Raw genomic sequence first — 13,205 nt, forward strand, 5'->3', positions numbered from 1 at the left:
AGCGCGCTGTCCCAGTACCGTCTCCTCCTGACGTCAGCGCGCTGTCTCAGTACCGTTTCCTCCTGACGTCAGCGCGCTGTCTCAGTGCCGTCTCCTCCTGACGTCAGCGCGCTGTCCCAGTACCGTCTCCTCCTGACGTCAGCGCTTGTCCCAGTGCCGTCTCCTCCTGACGTCAGCGCGCTGTCTCAGTACCGTCTCCTCCTGACGTCAACGCCCTGTCCCAGTACCGTCTCCTCCTGACGTCAGCGCGCTGTCCCAGTACCGTCTCCTCCTGACGTCAGTGCGCTGTCCCAGTACCGTCTCCTCCTGACGTCAGCGCGCTGTCCCAGTACCGTCTCCTCCTGACGTCAGCGCGCTGTCCCAGTACCGTCTCCTCCTGACGTCAGCACGCTGTCCCAGTACCGTCTCCTCCTGACGTCAGCGCGCTGTCCCTGTACCGGCTCCTCCGGACGTCAGCGCGCTGTCCCAGTACCGTCTCCTCCTGACGTCAGCGCGCTGTCCCAGTACCGCCTCCTCCTGACGTCAGCGCGCTGTCCCAGTACCGTCTCCTCCTGATGTCAGCGCGCTGTCCCAGTACCGTCTCCTCCTGACGTCAGCGCGCTGTCCCAGTACCGTCTCCTCCTGACGTCAGCGCGCTGTCCCAGTACCGTCTGTTCCTGACGTCAGCGCGCTGTCTCAGTACCGTCTCGTCCTGACGTCAGCGCGCTGTCTCAGTACCGTTTCCTCCTGACGTCAGCGCGCTGTCTCTGTACCGTCTCCTCCTGACGTCAGCGCGCTGTCCCAGTACCGTCTCCTCCTGACGTCAGCGCTCTGTCCCAGTACCGTCTCCTCCTGACGTCAGCGCGCTGTCCCAGTACCGTCTCCTCCTGACGTCAGCGCTCTGTCCCAGTACCGTCTCCTCCTGACGTCAGCGCGCTGTCCCAGTACCGTCTCCTCCTGACGTCAGCGCGCTGTCCCAGTACCGTCTCCTCCTGACGTCAGCGCGCTGTCTCAGTACCGTCTCCTCCTGACGTCAGCGCGCTGTCCCAGTACCGTCTCCTCCTGACGTCAGCGCGCTGTCTCAGTACCGTCTCCTCCTGATGTCAGAGCGCTGTCTCAGTACCGTCTCCTCCTGACGTCAGCGCGCTGTCTCAGTACCGTCTCCTCCTGACGTCAGCGCGCTGTCCCAGTGCCGTCTCCTCCTGACGTCAGCGCCCTGTCCTAGTACCGTCTCCTCCTGACATCAGCGCGCTGTCCCAGTACCGTCTCCTCCTGACGTCAGCGCGCTGTCTCAGTACCGTCTCCTCCTGACGTCAGAGCGCTGTCCCAGTACCGTCTCCTCCTGACGTCAGCGCGCTGTCTCAGTACCGTCTCCTCCTGACGTCAGCGCGCTGTCTCAGTACCGTTTCCTCCTGACGTCAGCGCGCTGTCCCAGTACCGTCTCCTCCTGACGTCAGCGCGCTGTCCCAGTACCGTCTCCTCCTGACGTCAGCGCGCTGTCTCAGTACCGTCTCCTCATGACGTCAGCGCGCTGTCCCAGCACCGTCTCCTCCTGACGTCAGCGCGCTGTCTCAGTACCGTCTCCTCCTGACGTCAGCGCGCTGTCCCAGTACCGTCTCCTCCTGACGTCAGCGCGCTGTCCCAGTACCGTCTCCTCCTGACGTCAGCGCTCTGTCCCAGTGCCGTCTCCTCCTGACGTCAGCGCGCTGTCCCAGTACCGTCTCCTCCTGACGTCAGCGCTCTGTCCCAGTACCGTCTCCTCCTGACGTCAGCGCGCTGTCCCAGTGCCGTCTCCTCCTGACGTCAGCGCTCTGTCCCAGTACCGTCTCCTCCTGACGTCAGCGCGCTGTCCCAGTGCCGTCTCCTCCTGACGTCAGCGTGCTGTCCCAGTACCGTCTCCTCCTGACGTCAGCGCGCTGTCCCAGTACCGTCTCCTCCTGACGTCAGCGCGTTGTCCCAGTACCGTCTCCTCCTGACGTCAGCGCTCTGTCTCAGTACCGTCTCCTCCTGACATCAGTGCGCTGTCCCAGACCGTCTCCTCCTGACGTCAGCGCTCTGTCTCAGTACCGTCTCCTCCTGACGTCAGTGCGCTGTCTCAGTACCGTCTCCTCCTGACGTCAGCGCGCTGTCCCAGTCCCGTCTCCTCCTGACGTCAGCGTGCTGTCCCAGTACCGTCTCCTCCTGACGTCAGCGCGCTGTCCCAGTACCGTCTCCTCCTGACGTCAGCGCGCTGTCCCAGTACCGTCTCCTCCTGACGTCAGCGCGCTGTCCCAGTACCGTATCCTCCTGACGTCAGCGTGCTGTCCCAGTACCGTCTCCTCCTGACGTCAGCGCGTTGTCCCAGTACCGTCTCCTCCTGACGTCAGCGTGCTGTCCCAGTACCGTCTCCTCCTGACGTCAGCGCGCTGTCCCAGTACCGTCTCCTCCTGACGTCAGCGCGCTGTCCCAGTACCGTCTCCTCCTGACGTCAGCGTGCTGTCCCAGTACCGTCTCCTCCTGACGTCAGCGCGCTGTCCCAGTACCGTCTCCTCCTGACGTCAGCGCGCTGTCCCAGTACCGTCTCCTCCTGACGTCAGCGCGCTGTCCCGGTACCGTCTCCTCCTGACGTCAGCGCGCTGTCCCAGTACCGTCTCCTCCTGACGTCAGCGCGCTGTCCCGGTACCGTCTCCTCCTGACGTTAGCGCGCTGTCCCAGTACCGTTTCCTCCTGACGTCAGCGCGCTGTCCCGGTACTGTCTCCTCCTGACGTCAGCGCGCTGTCCCAGTACCGTCTCCTCCTGACGTCAGCGCGCTGTCCCAGTACCGTCTCCTCCTGACGTCAGAGCGCTGTCCCAGTACCGTCTCCTCCTGACATCAGCGCGCTGTCCCAGTACCGTCTCCTCCTCACGTCAGCGTGCTGTCCCAGTACCGTCTCCTCCTGACATCAGCGCGCTGTCCCAGTACCGTCTCCTCCTGACGTCAGCGCGCTGTCTCAGTACCGTCTCCTCCTGACGTCAGAGCGCTGTCCCAGTACCGTCTCCTCCTGACGTCAGCGCGCTGTCTCAGTACCATTTCCTCCTGACGTCAGCGCGCTGTCTCAGTACCGTCTCCTCCTGACGTCAGCGCGCTGTCCCAGTACCGTCTCCTCCTGACGTCAGCGCGCTGTCTCAGTACCGTCTCCTCCTGACGTCAGCGCGCTGTACCAGTACCGTCTCCTCCTGACGTCAGCGCGCTGTCCCAGTACCGTCTCCTCCTGACGTCAGCGCTCTGTCCCAGTGCCGTCTCCTCCTGACTTCAGCGCGCTGTCCCAGTACCGTCTCCTCCTGACGTCAGCGCTCTGTCCCAGTACCGTCTCCTCCTGACGTCAGCGCTCTGTCTCAGTACCGTCTCCTCCTGACATCAGTGCGCTGTCCCAGACCGTCTCCTCCTGACGTCAGCGCTCTGTCTCAGTACCGTCTCCTCCTGACGTCAGTGCGCTGTCTCAGTACCGTCTCCTCCTGACGTCAGCGCGCTGTCCCAGTCCCGTCTCCTCCTGACGTCAGCGTGCTGTCCCAGTACCGTCTCCTCCTGACGTCAGCGCGCTGTCCCAGTACCGTCTCCTCCTGACGTCAGCGCGCTGTCCCAGTACCGTCTCCTCCTGACGTCAGCGCGCTGTCCCAGTACCGTATCCTCCTGACGTCAGCGTGCTGTCCCAGTACCGTCTCCTCCTGACGTCAGCGCGTTGTCCCAGTACCGTCTCCTCCTGACGTCAGCGTGCTGTCCCAGTACCGTCTCCTCCTGACGTCAGCGCGCTGTCCCAGTACCGTCTCCTCCTGACGTCAGCGCGCTGTCCCAGTACCGTCTCCTCCTGACGTCAGCGTGCTGTCCCAGTACCGTCTCCTCCTGACGTCAGCGCGCTGTCCCAGTACCGTCTCCTCCTGACGTCAGCGCGCTGTCCCAGTACCGTCTCCTCCTGACGTCAGCGCGCTGTCCCGGTACCGTCTCCTCCTGACGTCAGCGCGCTGTCCCAGTACCGTCTCCTCCTGACGTCAGCGCGCTGTCCCGGTACCGTCTCCTCCTGACGTTAGCGCGCTGTCCCAGTACCGTTTCCTCCTGACGTCAGCGCGCTGTCCCGGTACTGTCTCCTCCTGACGTCAGCGCGCTGTCCCAGTACCGTCTCCTCCTGACGTCAGCGCGCTGTCCCAGTACCGTCTCCTCCTGACGTCAGAGCGCTGTCCCAGTACCGTCTCCTCCTGACGTCAGCGCGCTGTCCCAGTACCGTCTCCTCCTCACGTCAGCGTGCTGTCCCAGTACCGTCTCCTCCTGACATCAGCGCGCTGTCCCAGTACCGTCTCCTCCTGACGTCAGCGCGCTGTCTCAGTACCGTCTCCTCCTGACGTCAGAGCGCTGTCCCAGTACCGTCTCCTCCTGACGTCAGCGCGCTGTCTCAGTACCATTTCCTCCTGACGTCAGCGCGCTGTCTCAGTACCGTCTCCTCCTGACGTCAGCGCGCTGTCCCAGTACCGTCTCCTCCTGACGTCAGCGCGCTGTCTCAGTACCGTCTCCTCCTGACGTCAGCGCGCTGTACCAGTACCGTCTCCTCCTGACGTCAGCGCGCTGTCCCAGTACCGTCTCCTCCTGACGTCAGCGCTCTGTCCCAGTGCCGTCTCCTCCTGACTTCAGCGCGCTGTCCCAGTACCGTCTCCTCCTGACGTCAGCGCTCTGTCCCAGTACCGTCTCCTCCTGACGTCAGCGCGCTGTCCCAGTGCCGTCTCCTCCTGACGTCAGCGCTCTGTCCCAGTACCGTCTCCTCCTGACGTCAGCGCGCTGTCCCAGTGCCGTCTCCTCCTGACGTCAGCGTGCTGTCCCAGTACCGTCTCCTCCTGACGTCAGCGCGCTGTCCCAGTACCGTCTCCTCCTGACGTCAGCGCGCTGTCCCAGTACCGTCTCCTCCTGACGTCAGCGCTCTGTCTCAGTACCGTCTCCTCCTGACGTCAGTGCGCTGTCCCAGACCGTCTCCTCCTGACGTCAGCGCTCTGTCTCAGTACCGTCTCCTCCTGACGTCAGTGCGCTGTCTCAGTACCGTCTCCTCCTGACGTCAGCGCGCTGTCCCAGTCCCGTCTCCTCCTGACGTCAGCGTGCTGTCCCAGTACCGTCTCCTCCTGACGTCAGCGCGCTGTCCCAGTACCGTCTCCTCCTGACGTCAGCGCGCTGTCCCAGTACCGTCTCCTCCTGACGTCAGCGCGCTGTCCCAGTACCGTATCCTCCTGACGTCAGCGTGCTGTCCCAGTACCGTCTCCTCCTGACGTCAGCGCGCTGTCCCAGTACCGTCTCCTCCTGACGTCAGCGCGCTGTCCCAGTACCGTCTCCTCCTGACGTCAGCGCGCTGTCCCAGTACCGTCTCCTCCTGACGTCAGCGCGCTGTCCCAGTACCGTCTCCTCCTGACGTCAGCGCGCTGTCCCAGTACCGTCTCCTCCTGACGTCAGCGTGCTGTCCCAGTACCGTCTCCTCCTGACGTCAGCGCGCTGTCCCAGTACCGTCTCCTCCTGACGTCAGCGCGCTGTCCCAGTACCGTCTCCTCCTGACGTCAGCGTGCTGTCCCGGTACCGTCTCCTCCTGACGTCAGCGCGCTGTCCCAGTACCGTCTCCTCCTGACGTCAGCGAGCTGTCCCGGTACCGTCTCCTCCTGACGTCAGCGCGCTGTCCCAGTACCGTCTCCTCCTGACGTCAGCGCGCTGTCCCAGTACCGTCTCCTCCTGACGTCAGCGCGCTGTCCCAGTACCGTCTCCTACTGACGTCAGCGCGCTGTCCCAGTACCGTCTCCTCCTGACGTCAGCGCGCTGTCCCAGTACCGTCTCCTCCTGACGTCAGCGCGCTGTCCCAGTACCGTCTCCTCCTGACGTCAGCGCGCTGTCCCAGTACCGTCTCCTCCTGACGTCAGCGCGCTGTCCCAGTACCGTCTCCTCCTGACGTCAGCGCGCTGTCCCAGTACCGTCTCCTCCTGACGTCAGCGCGCTGTCCCAGTACCGTCTCCTCCTGACGTCAGCGCGCTGTCCCAGTACCGTCTCCTCCTGACGTCAGCGCGCTGTCCCAGTACCGTCTCCTCCTGACGTCAGCGCGCTGTCTCAGTACCGTCTCCTCCTGACGTCAGCGCGCTGTCTCAGTACCGTTTCCTCCTGACGTCAGCGCGCTGTCTCTGTACCGTCTCCTCCTGACGTCAGCGCGCTGTCCCAGTACCGTCTCCTCCTGACGTCAGCGCTCTGTCCCAGTACCTTCTCCTCCTGACGTCAGCGCGCTGTCCCAGTACCGTCTCCTCTTGACGTCAGCGCGCTGTCCCAGTACCGTCTCCTCCTGACGTCAGCGCGCTGTCTCAGTACCGTCTCCTCCTGACGTCAGCGCGCTGTCCCAGTACCGTCTCCTCCTGACGTCAGCGCGCTGTCTCAGTACCGTCTCCTCCTGACGTCAGCGCGCTGTCTCAGTACCGTCTCCTCCTGACGTCAGCGCGCTGTCCCAGTCCCGTCTCCTCCTTACGTCAGCGCGCTGTCCCAGTACCGTCTCCTCCTGACGTCAGCGCGCTGTCCCAGTACCGCCACCTCCTGACGTCAGCGCGCTGTCCCAGTACCGTCTCCTCCTGACGTCAGCGCGCTGTCCCAGTACCGTTACCTCCTGACGTCAGCGCGCTGTCTCAGTACCGTCTCCTCCTGACGTCAGCGCGCTGTCCCAGTACCGTCTCCTCCTGACGTCAGCGCTCTGTCCCAGTACCGTCTCCTCCTGACGTCAGCGCTCTGTCCCAGTACCGTCTCCTCCTGACGTCAGCGCGCTGTCCCAGTACCGTCTCCTCCTGACGTCAGCGCGCTGTCCCAGTACCGTCTCCTCCTGACGTCAGCGCGCTGTCCCAGTACCGTCTCCTCCTGACGTCAGCGCGCTGTCCCAGTACCGTCTCCTCCTGACGTCAGCGCGCTGTCTCAGTACCGTTTCCTCCTGACGTCAGCGCGCTGTCTCAGTACCGTCTCCTCCTGACGTCAGCGCGCTGTCCCAGTGCCGTCTCCTCCTGACGTCAGCGCGCTGTCCCGGTACCGTCTCCTCCTGACGTCAGCGCGCTGTCCCAGTACCGTCTCCTCCTGACGTCAGCGCGCTGTCCCGGTACCGTCTCCTCCTGACGTTAGCGCGCTGTCCCAGTACCGTTTCCTCCTGACGTCAGCGCGCTGTCCCGGTACTGTCTCCTCCTGACGTCAGCGCGCTGTCCCAGTACCGTCTCCTCCTGACGTCAGCGCGCTGTCCCAGTACCGTCTCCTCCTGACGTCAGAGCGCTGTCCCAGTACCGTCTCCTCCTGACGTCAGCGCGCTGTCCCAGTACCGTCTCCTCCTCACGTCAGCGTGCTGTCCCAGTACCGTCTCCTCCTGACATCAGCGCGCTGTCCCAGTACCGTCTCCTCCTGACGTCAGCGCGCTGTCTCAGTACCGTCTCCTCCTGACGTCAGAGCGCTGTCCCAGTACCGTCTCCTCCTGACGTCAGCGCGCTGTCTCAGTACCATTTCCTCCTGACGTCAGCGCGCTGTCTCAGTACCGTCTCCTCCTGACGTCAGCGCGCTGTCCCAGTACCGTCTCCTCCTGACGTCAGCGCGCTGTCTCAGTACCGTCTCCTCCTGACGTCAGCGCGCTGTACCAGTACCGTCTCCTCCTGACGTCAGCGCGCTGTCCCAGTACCGTCTCCTCCTGACGTCAGCGCTCTGTCCCAGTGCCGTCTCCTCCTGACTTCAGCGCGCTGTCCCAGTACCGTCTCCTCCTGACGTCAGCGCTCTGTCCCAGTACCGTCTCCTCCTGACGTCAGCGCGCTGTCCCAGTGCCGTCTCCTCCTGACGTCAGCGCTCTGTCCCAGTACCGTCTCCTCCTGACGTCAGCGCGCTGTCCCAGTGCCGTCTCCTCCTGACGTCAGCGTGCTGTCCCAGTACCGTCTCCTCCTGACGTCAGCGCGCTGTCCCAGTACCGTCTCCTCCTGACGTCAGCGCGCTGTCCCAGTACCGTCTCCTCCTGACGTCAGCGCTCTGTCTCAGTACCGTCTCCTCCTGACGTCAGTGCGCTGTCCCAGACCGTCTCCTCCTGACGTCAGCGCTCTGTCTCAGTACCGTCTCCTCCTGACGTCAGTGCGCTGTCTCAGTACCGTCTCCTCCTGACGTCAGCGCGCTGTCCCAGTCCCGTCTCCTCCTGACGTCAGCGTGCTGTCCCAGTACCGTCTCCTCCTGACGTCAGCGCGCTGTCCCAGTACCGTCTCCTCCTGACGTCAGCGCGCTGTCCCAGTACCGTCTCCTCCTGACGTCAGCGCGCTGTCCCAGTACCGTATCCTCCTGACGTCAGCGTGCTGTCCCAGTACCGTCTCCTCCTGACGTCAGCGCGCTGTCCCAGTACCGTCTCCTCCTGACGTCAGCGCGCTGTCCCAGTACCGTCTCCTCCTGACGTCAGCGCGCTGTCCCAGTACCGTCTCCTCCTGACGTCAGCGTGCTGTCCCAGTACCGTCTCCTCCTGACGTCAGCGCGCTGTCCCAGTACCGTCTCCTCCTGACGTCAGCGTGCTGTCCCAGTACCGTCTCCTCCTGACGTCAGCGCGCTGTCCCAGTACCGTCTCCTCCTGACGTCAGCGCGCTGTCCCAGTACCGTCTCCTCCTGACGTCAGCGTGCTGTCCCGGTACCGTCTCCTCCTGACGTCAGCGCGCTGTCCCAGTACCGTCTCCTCCTGACGTCAGCGAGCTGTCCCGGTACCGTCTCCTCCTGACGTCAGCGCGCTGTCCCAGTACCGTCTCCTCCTGACGTCAGCGCGCTGTCCCAGTACCGTCTCCTCCTGACGTCAGCGCGCTGTCCCAGTACCGTCTCCTACTGACGTCAGCGCGCTGTCCCAGTACCGTCTCCTCCTGACGTCAGCGCGCTGTCCCAGTACCGTCTCCTCCTGACGTCAGCGCGCTGTCCCAGTACCGTCTCCTCCTGACGTCAGCGCGCTGTCCCAGTACCGTCTCCTCCTGACGTCAGCGCGCTGTCCCAGTACCGTCTCCTCCTGACGTCAGCGCGCTGTCCCAGTACCGTCTCCTCCTGACGTCAGCGCGCTGTCCCAGTACCGTCTCCTCCTGACGTCAGCGCGCTGTCCCAGTACCGTCTCCTCCTGACGTCAGCGCGCTGTCCCAGTACCGTCTCCTCCTGACGTCAGCGCGCTGTCTCAGTACCGTCTCCTCCTGACGTCAGCGCGCTGTCTCAGTACCGTTTCCTCCTGACGTCAGCGCGCTGTCTCTGTACCGTCTCCTCCTGACGTCAGCGCGCTGTCCCAGTACCGTCTCCTCCTGACGTCAGCGCTCTGTCCCAGTACCTTCTCCTCCTGACGTCAGCGCGCTGTCCCAGTACCGTCTCCTCTTGACGTCAGCGCGCTGTCCCAGTACCGTCTCCTCCTGACGTCAGCGCGCTGTCTCAGTACCGTCTCCTCCTGACGTCAGCGCGCTGTCCCAGTACCGTCTCCTCCTGACGTCAGCGCGCTGTCTCAGTACCGTCTCCTCCTGACGTCAGCGCGCTGTCTCAGTACCGTCTCCTCCTGACGTCAGCGCGCTGTCCCAGTCCCGTCTCCTCCTTACGTCAGCGCGCTGTCCCAGTACCGTCTCCTCCTGACGTCAGCGCGCTGTCCCAGTACCGCCACCTCCTGACGTCAGCGCGCTGTCCCAGTACCGTCTCCTCCTGACGTCAGCGCGCTGTCCCAGTACCGTTACCTCCTGACGTCAGCGCGCTGTCTCAGTACCGTCTCCTCCTGACGTCAGCGCGCTGTCCCAGTACCGTCTCCTCCTGACGTCAGCGCTCTGTCCCAGTACCGTCTCCTCCTGACGTCAGCGCTCTGTCCCAGTACCGTCTCCTCCTGACGTCAGCGCGCTGTCCCAGTACCGTCTCCTCCTGACGTCAGCGCGCTGTCCCAGTACCGTCTCCTCCTGACGTCAGCGCGCTGTCCCAGTACCGTCTCCTCCTGACGTCAGCGCGCTGTCCCAGTACCGTCTCCTCCTGACGTCAGCGCGCTGTCTCAGTACCGTTTCCTCCTGACGTCAGCGCGCTGTCTCAGTACCGTCTCCTCCTGACGTCAGCGCGCTGTCCCAGTGCCGTCTCCTCCTGACGTCAGCGCGCTGTCCCAGTACCGTCTCCTCCTGACGTCAGCGCTTGTCCCAGTGCCGTCTCCTCCTGACGTCAGCGCGCTGTCTCAGTACCGTCTCCTCCTGACGTCAACGCCCTGTCCCAGTACCGTCTCCTCCTGACGTCAGCGCGCTGTCCCAGTACCGTCTCCTCCTGACGTCAGCGCGCTGTCACAGTACCGTCTCCTCCTGACGTCAGTGCGCTGTCCCAGTACCGTCTCCTCCTGACGTCAGCGCGCTGTCCCAGTACCGTCTCCTCCTGACGTCAGCGCGCTGTCCCAGTACCGTCTCCTCCTGACGTCAGCACGCTGTCCCAGTACCGTCTCCTCCTGACGTCAGCGCGCTGTCCCAGTACCGTCTCCTCCTGACGTCAGCGCGCTGTCCCAGTACCGTCTCCTCCTGACGTCAGCGCGCTGTCCCTGTACCGGCTCCTCCGGACGTCAGCGCGCTGTCCCAGTACCGTCTCCTCCTGACGTCAGCGCGCTGTCCCAGTACCGTCTCCTCCTGACGTCAGCGCGCTGTCCCAGTACCGTCTCCTCCTGACGTCAGCGCGCTGTCTCAGTACCGTCTCCTCCTGACGTCAGCGCGCTGTCTCAGTACCGTTTCCTCCTGACGTCAGCGCGCTGTCTCTGTACCGTCTCCTCCTGACGTCAGCGCGCTGTCCCAGTACCGTCTCCTCCTGACGTCAGCGCTCTGTCCCAGTACCTTCTCCTCCTGACGTCAGCGCGCTGTCCCAGTACCGTCTCCTCTTGACGTCAGCGCGCTGTCCCAGTACCGTCTCCTCCTGACGTCAGCGCGCTGTCCCAGTACCGTCTCCTCCTGACGTCAGCGCGCTGTCTCAGTACCGTCTCCTCCTGACGTCAGCGCGCTGTCTCAGTACCGTCTCCTCCTGACGTCAGCGCGCTGTCCCAGTCCCGTCTCCTCCTGACGTAAGCGCGCTGTCCCAGTACCGTCTCCTCCTGACGTCAGCGCGCTGTCCCAGTACCGTCTCCTCCTTACGTCAGCGCGCTGTCCCAGTACCGTCTCCTCCTGACGTCAGCGCGCTGTCCCAGTACCGCCACCTCCTGACGTCAGCGCGCTGTCCCAGTACCGTTTCCTCCTGACGTCAGCGCGCTGTCCCAGTGCCGTCTCCTCCTGACGTCAGCGCGCTGTCCCAGTACCGTCTCCTCCTGACGTCAGCGCTCTGTCCCAGTACCGTCTCCTCCTGACGTCAGCGCTCTGTCCCAGTACCGTCTCCTCCTGACGTCAGCGCGCTGTCCCAGTACCGTCTCCTCCTGACGTCAGCGCGCTGTCCCAGTACCGTCTCCTCCTGACGTCAGCGCGCTGTCCCAGTACCGTCTCCTCCTGACGTCAGCGCGCTGTCTCAGTACCGTTTCCTCCTGACGTCAGCGCGCTGTCTCAGTGCCGTCTCCTCCTGACGTCAGCGCGCTGTCCCAGTACCGTCTCCTCCTGACGTCAGCGCTTGTCCCAGTGCCGTCTCCTCCTGACGTCAGCGCGCTGTCTCAGTACCGTCTCCTCCTGACGTCAACGCCCTGTCCCAGTACCGTCTCCTCCTGACGTCAGCGCGCTGTCCCAGTACCGTCTCCTCCTGACGTCAGTGCGCTGTCCCAGTACCGTCTCCTCCTGACGTCAGCGCGCTGTCCCAGTACCGTCTCCTCCTGACGTCAGCGCGCTGTCCCAGTACCGTCTCCTCCTGACGTCAGCACGCTGTCCCAGTACCGTCTCCTCCTGACGTCAGCGCGCTGTCCCTGTACCGGCTCCTCCGGACGTCAGCGCGCTGTCCCAGTACCGTCTCCTCCTGACGTCAGCGCGCTGTCCCAGTACCGCCTCCTCCTGACGTCAGCGCGCTGTCCCAGTACCGTCTCCTCCTGATGTCAGCGCGCTGTCCCAGTACCGTCTCCTCCTGACGTCAGCGCGCTGTCCCAGTACCGTCTCCTCCTGACGTCAGCGCGCTGTCCCAGTACCGTCTGTTCCTGACGTCAGCGCGCTGTCTCAGTACCGTCTCCTCCTGACGTCAGCGCGCTGTCTCAGTACCGTTTCCTCCTGACGTCAGCGCGCTGTCTCTGTACCGTCTCCTCCTGACGTCAGCGCGCTGTCCCAGTACCGTCTCCTCCTGACGTCAGCGCTCTGTCCCAGTACCGTCTCCTCCTGACGTCAGCGCGCTGTCCCAGTACCGTCTCCTCCTGACGTCAGCGCTCTGTCCCAGTACCGTCTCCTCCTGACGTCAGCGCGCTGTCCCAGTACCGTCTCCTCCTGACGTCAGCGCGCTGTCCCAGTACCGTCTCCTCCTGACGTCAGCGCGCTGTCTCAGTACCGTCTCCTCCTGACGTCAGCGCGCTGTCCCAGTACCGTCTCCTCCTGACGTCAGCGCGCTGTCTCAGTACCGTCTCCTCCTGACGTCAGCGCGCTGTCTCAGTACCGTTTCCTCCTGACGTCAGCGCGCTGTCCCAGTAACGTCTCCTCCTGACGTCAGCGCGCTGTCTCAGTACCGTCTCCTCCTGACGTCAGCGCGCTGTCCCAGTACCGTCTCCTCCTGACGTCAGCGCTCTGTCCCAGTACCGTCTCCTCCTGACGTCAGCGCGCTGTCCCAGTACCGTCTCCTCCTGACGTCAGCGCGCTGTCCCAGTACCGTCTCCTCCTGACGTCAGCGCGCTGTCTCAGTACCGTCTCCTCCTGACGTCAGCGCGCTGTCCCAGTACCGTCTCCTCCTGACGTCAGCGCGCTGTCCCAGTACCGTATCCTCCTGACGTCAGCGTGCTGTCCCAGTACCGTCTCCTCCTGACGTCAGCGCGCTGTCCCAGTACCGTCTCCTCCTGACGTCAGCGCGCTGTCCCAGTACCATCTCCTCCTGACGTCAGCGCGCTGTCCCAGTACCATATCCTCCTGACGTCAGCGTGCTGTCCCAGTACCGTCTCCTCCTGACGTCAGCGCTCTGTCTCAGTACCGTCTCCTCCTGACGTCAGCGTGCTGTCCCAGTACCGTCTCCTCCTGACGTCAGCGCTCTGTCTCAGTACCGTCTCCTCCTGACGTCAGTGCGCTGTCTCAGTACCGTCTCCTCCTGACGTCAGCGCGCTGTCCCAGTCCCGTCTCCTCCTGACGTCAGCGTGCTGTCCCAGTA

Source organism: Scyliorhinus torazame, chromosome 4 (assembly GCF_047496885.1).
Source record: "Scyliorhinus torazame isolate Kashiwa2021f chromosome 4, sScyTor2.1, whole genome shotgun sequence".
Lineage (NCBI taxonomy): Eukaryota > Metazoa > Chordata > Chondrichthyes > Carcharhiniformes > Scyliorhinidae > Scyliorhinus > Scyliorhinus torazame.